Raw genomic sequence first — 6,393 nt, 5'->3', positions numbered from 1 at the left:
CCACTCCTATATAATGGAATATCTTACATAAAGATTTGAAGCTCTCGACCTTGACCTCTCTAAGTGGCTTTAAGAATCTGTTGGACTCCTGGCAGGGACCAATGCAGACATGTTCCTGTTTTTAGTTTTCTACATTTGACTTAGAATCTAGCTGTTTTTTGTTACTTTTGTTTTTTTTAGCCATCTTATTTGTTAAAAAAATCTGTATGACTTTTTATAACTGTTTATTGTTGTCGCTGTTGTCCATTGTTGTCATCATTCTTTGTTGAAATCAGGTCTCCCTTGTAAATGAGTCCTCGAGGCTCAATGGGATTTACCTGTCTAAATAAAGGTTGAATGAATGAGCTGGTCCAGTTTTCCATGACCAGGACAAAAACTGCCTTGCTCCTCCTGAATCTGAGGTTTGACTATCCATCAGATCCTCCTCTCCAGAACCCCTGAAAAAAATCTTCCCAGGGAGGCTTAAAAATGCGATCCCCTGTAGTTGGAACACACACTCTACAGTCCTGGTTTTTCAATAGGGAGACAACCACCACGGTCTGCCAATCCAGGGGAATTGCCCCCGATGTCCATACAATATTGCAGTCATGTAAGCCAACACAACCCCACAACATCCAGAGCCTGAAGAAACTCTGAACAAATCTCATCCATCCCCGGGGCCCTGCCACAGAGGAGCTTTTAACCACCTCAGTGACCTCAGCACCAGAGATTGGAGAGTCCAATCCAAAGTCCCTGGGATCTGCTTCCTCAGTGGAAGACGTGCCGTTGGGATTCATGGGGTCTTCAAAGTATTGTGTGTACTGATGTACTGCTTTACCCTCCTGAGACATTGGATGGTGGACCAGAATCGTCTCAAAGCTGTACGGATGTCATTCTCCATAGCCTCTCTGAACACATCCTACACCCGAGTTTTTGTCTCTGCAACCACCCGAGCTGCATGTCACTTGGACTGTCGGTACCCATGAGTGATTTGTTCACAGTCATTATCCTGGTTAGGGATTTATGAGTCTACTAGCATCAGGGTAGAAGCTGTTCCTCAGTCTAGTGGTTCTACACTTAATGCTCCTCAAACTCCTTCCTGAGGAGAATGGGGCAAAAAGTGTGTGTGCTGGGTGAGTGGGATCCATCATGATGCAGGTGGCTCTCTTCCTGCATCTGGAAGTGTAGATGTCTGTGATGGTGGGGAGGCTGACTCCAACAGTCTTCTGTGCAACCTTGACCACTCTCTGCAGAGCTTTTCTTTCTGCAACTGTGCAGCCACCATGCCACACGTTGAAGTTGGAGCACAGGATTCATTCAACCTTTATTTAAACAGATAAATCACAATGAGCCTCAAAGACTCATTTACAAGTGAGACCTGTTTGGACAAACAAAAACAGTGGTTAGAAAAGGAAAGAAAACATGAGGAGAGACAGTATTAAAAAAAGATCTCTCACGCCATGTCCTAGACAGGGCATGATTTGAGGCATCAAAAAAACCTACCACAGCAAAGCAACATAAACATACGTTATACATGTACATATAGGCTGGTGAAAACATTGAATTTTTAAGGGAAAGTCATAGCATAGTCCAGAGACCCCCTCCCCTCAGCCATTGCCCAGATAAGAGGTGACATTCATCTTCAGCTCAGTTGAGGTTCTGTCACATGTCCACGGCCTTGGGGAAGGGAGGGGTAAGGAAACAGTCAAAGCATCTTTGTTGTTTTCAAAACATTCCAGGAGGAGTTGACATTAGTCCGGTGTCAAGTCCACAATTTGGGTCAGGCAGAACTCATGAATTGTTGTTTCTGCCTTTTTAAAGTCTCGCTGGTATATATTCCTCTGATGGAAACTCCAAAACAACTGAATTGATCCTATACGCCAAAAGTCGAGCTCACAGCTTCTCCAAGATTATTCCCACCATTCATGAGTGCTGTCAGTGAGTTCACAGTCCTGATAACAGCCTGCTCCAGCTCCCTGCAGCAGCTCTCCAAATTCAGTCTGAGCACTGTCGAGATTCGACACATCCACACGAATTTGTAGACAACCCAAGATTTCACCAACCCAAACAGTAGAATCTAGTTGTCATCATGAATCTAATTTGTTTCCGTCGAGGTAAGAGGGTCCTCCTTACCCTGACTCCTGTCAGGAGAAGTTGATCGATTTTGTTGAGAGACCAGCTGATCCTTCCAATTAAGAGGTATGCAGAAAAAAATAGGCTTTTAAGGGTTCACAGGACAAAAGAATGCAAGCAGGGAAGGGAGGGAGGTATGGAGTGCCGGGAAACACGTCTGTCTTCACCAGAGTACAGAGGGAAAAACAAAAGTATGCTCTCCACTGCACACCTGTAGAAGAAGGTGAGGACTGTGCTTCCCAGCCCAGCTTGCCTCAGCCATCTGAGGAAGTAGAGTCTCTGATGAGCTTTCTTGATCAGGCTGGTATTGTTGTTTCCCCAGCTGAAGTTGTCATTTAGGTGCACACCCAAGTATTTGTAGCTGGAGACCACTTCCACCACAGATTCTATGATGTTTGGGGTGGGGGGTGTTCCATCTGAAGTCCACACCCATATCCTTCATCATCTTCACATTGATGTGAAGGTTATTCTCTTTGCACCAGCTCTCCAGGTGTTCCCCCACCTGCCTGTAGCTAGACGCATTGTTGTTTGTGAAGCATCCCACCACCACTATATCATCTGCAAACTTTACAATGTAACAGACTGGATGGGTAGGTGCACAATCATATGTGAGCAGAGTGAACAGGAGAGGGCTCAGCACACATCCCTGAGGGGAGCCAGTGCTGAGGGTTATGGTGGAGGAGGAGAAGTTGTGGACCCTCACTGACTGAGGTCTGTTTGTTAAGAAGTCTAGGACCCAGTTGCAAATGGAGGGGTTTAGTCCTAGTGTGAGTAGTTTGTCCATCAGGGTTTGGGGGATCATGGAATTGAAGGCAGATGTGAAGTCCACAAAGAGCATACAGATGTAGGAGTCCTTCTGCTCCAGGTGGGTGAGAGCAGTTTGGAACACAGAGGATATGGTGTCCTCTGTTGATGGATTCTCGCAGTATGCATACTGGTGAGGGTCCTCAATGTTGATGATTGTTTTAATGTGGGTCATGACCAATTTTTTTCAAAGCATTTAGGGACTATCAGGGTGAGGACTACTGGCCGATAGTCATTCAGACCAGTCACTGTAGAGCTCTTTGGGACTGAGATGATGGTGGTGGTCATCAGGCAGGTGGGAACTGTTGCCAGGGTAAGTGAGGTCCATCCATCCATCCATCCATTATCTTTACCTGTTTATTCCGTTTTGGGTCATGGGGGTCGCCGGTGCCCATGTCCAGCAATCACTGTGCGAGGGGCGGGGTACACCCTGGATGAGTCGCAAGTCCATCACAGGGCCACATAGAGACAAACGAGACAAACAGCCATTCACTTTCTCACTCACACCTAGGGACAATTTAGAGTTACCAATCAGCCTAACATGCATGTTTTTGGTCTGTGGGAGGAAACTGGAGCACCCAGAGAAAACCCACGCATGCACAGAGAGAACATGCAAACTCCACCCAGAAAGGCCCATGGACTGGGGTTTGAACCAAGGACCTGCTCGCTGAGAGGCAGCAGCTCTACCAGTTGTGCCACCGTGCTGCCCCGGTAAGTGAGGTCAATGAGGTCAATTTGTCCTCTAGTAGTCTAAGCTTAATGCAGCATAACAAGCCAAGACTAATTATAAGATTTATCAAAAATCAATATCTTAAGCCCAGACTTAAAACTGGACAATGTGTCAGTGCTACGGACAGAAACTGGAAGTTGATTCCACAAGAAAGGAGCCTGATAACTGAAATATCTTCCTCCCATTCTGCTTTTGGAAACTCTAGGAACTGTGAGTAAACCTGCAGTCTGCGAGTGAAGTGCTCTGTTGGGAAAATATGTAACAATAAAATCCCGAATATAAGATGGAGCTAGGTCCATGAAGCTAGGAATGAGATCATCAGAGGTACAGCACAGGTTGAACAACTGGGAGATAAAGTTAGAGAGGCAAGACGGATGCTTTGGACATGTACAGAGGAGGGACGGTGGGTATTTTGGTAGAAGCGTGTTAGAAATGCAGTTGCCAGGAAAAAGACAAAGAAGAAAACCAAAAAGAAGATATATGGATGCTGTTAAAGGACATGTAGGTGGTTGGAGTGAGGACAGAGGATGCAGAGGACAGAGTGAGATGGAGGAAGATGATTCACTTTGGAGACCCTGAAGAGAGAAAAGCCGAAAGAAGATGAAGAATTTAAAGGCATTTGTTAGGGAAAAAAAAACATTCACCGGCAGTTCCCCTCCATGTCACATGGCTCTGCTGAGCAGAAGTAATCAAAATTTATTTTTAAAGCAGTCACAATCAGTCAAGACTGGTACATATTTAAAAAAAAGTTTTAATTTTTTTTCCATGACATTTTTCTGTGTACGGTGAAGATGTGTTTAAATACCGATATCTCATTTAAGCTCACATCCAAACGCATGAAATGGAGAGGAGGAGACAACGGGAGGGCTCTTTCCCCTTCCTCCTCCTCCAGGTTTTGCTGAGCAGAAATCACATCACATTTATTTAGAAAGTACATTTAAGAACAGCAGCTGTTACAAAAAGTGTTTACCAATAAAAATCAATGGTACTGATTTAATGAATATTTACAGTCTTTTACCAATACTATGTATTTATCAAAAATGTGCTTGTTAGACTGCCTTCAGGTCCAGGCTTCCCTTGCAAAAGAGAGCTGTGACCTCAATGGGATTTGCCTTGTTAAATAAAGGTTAATAAATAATAAATATTTGACTCCCAGTCACATGACCATAAGATTTCTGGGTAAAATTTACCATTATATAATTGTTTTAATGATTTTGGTTACGTAGGTGTTTGGCACTGTTCTGTCCAGTGATTATGCTTGGATAGTTCTTGCGTTCATTTTGTATGTTGAATGGTTTTAACCATGAGTCAGACAGCGAAGCATCATGAAGACTTAAGATGATTACCAAGTCACAGTCTATGAAAGACCATCCAGTGACTGGAGCTTGTACTAGAACAAGTGCTGAAAATGGAGGTTCGCTTGATCTTGACCAATACACATCCTCAGTTCTGGGTTACATTAGTACATGTACTGACACAGTCTCCACTATCAGAAATGTTAAAAGCTACCCAAACAGAAAACCTTGGCTGAATGCAGAGGTGCGTACCCTGCTGGAAGCCAGGAACACTGCCTTCAGGTCTGGAAACTCAGAGGAGCTGAGTAGGACAAGAAAAGAGCTGGTTGCTGGTATTAAGAGGGCCAAGGCCACATATGCACAGAGGATCGAGGGTCAATTCATCTCACAAGACTCTCGGAGCATGTGGAGGGGCATTAAGTGCATAACAGATTATAAAGGAAGGAGTGAACAATGCCCCAAAGACCCATCTCTGCCTGATGCCCTCAACAAGTTCTATGCATGCTTTGAAGACCCGAACAGACCACCCAGCACCAGACTCACCTCGCCACCGGATGAAGAGCATCTCAGCGTGACCTCAGCAGAAGTAAGGAGTACCTTCAGGAGGATTAATCCGCACAAAGCAACTGGCCCAGACAACATCCCTGGAAAAGTGTTGAAAGAATGTGCTGATCAGCTCTGTGAGGTGCTGGCAGACATCTTTAACACCTCACTTACCCTGGAGACAGTTCCCACCTGCCTGAAGACTGCCACCATCATCCCAGTCCCAAAAAGCTCTACAGTGACTGGTCTGAATGACTATCGGCCAGTGGCCCTCACCCCGATAGTCGCTAAATGCTTCGAAAAACTGGTCATGACTCACATCAAAACAACCATCAACATCAACGAGGACCCTCATCAGTACGCATACCGTGAGAACCGATCAACAGAGGATGCAATCTCCTCTGTGGTCCACACTGCACTCAACCACCTGGAGCAGAAAAACTCTTACGTCCGTATGCTCTTTGTGGACTTCATATCCGCCTTCAACACCATGATCCCCCAAACCCTGATGGACAAACTATCCACACTAGGACTAAGCCCCTCCATCTGCAACTGGGTACTAGACTTTTTAACAAACAGACCACAGTTAGTGAGGATCCACAACCTCTCCTCCTCCACCATAACCCTCAGCACTGGCTCTCCTCAGGGATGTGTGTTGAGCCCCCTCCTGTTTACTCTGCTCACATATGATTGTGCAGCTACCCATCCAGGCTTTCACATTGTAAAGTTTGCAGATGATACAGCGGTGGTGGGATGCATCACAAACAATGATGAGTCCAGCTACAGGCAAGAGGTGGAACACCTGGAGAGCTGGTGCAGAGAGAATAACCTTCACATCAATGTGAAGAAGACAAAGGAGATGATTGTGGACTTCAGAAGGAACAAAAACACCTACACCCCCCTGAACAT

Source organism: Nematolebias whitei, chromosome 21 (assembly GCF_014905685.2).
Source record: "Nematolebias whitei isolate Nwh7 chromosome 21, NemWhi1, whole genome shotgun sequence".
NCBI lineage: Eukaryota > Metazoa > Chordata > Actinopteri > Cyprinodontiformes > Rivulidae > Nematolebias > Nematolebias whitei.
The sequence above is the reverse complement of the archived record's forward strand: the minus strand, read 5'-3'. Positions refer to the sequence as shown.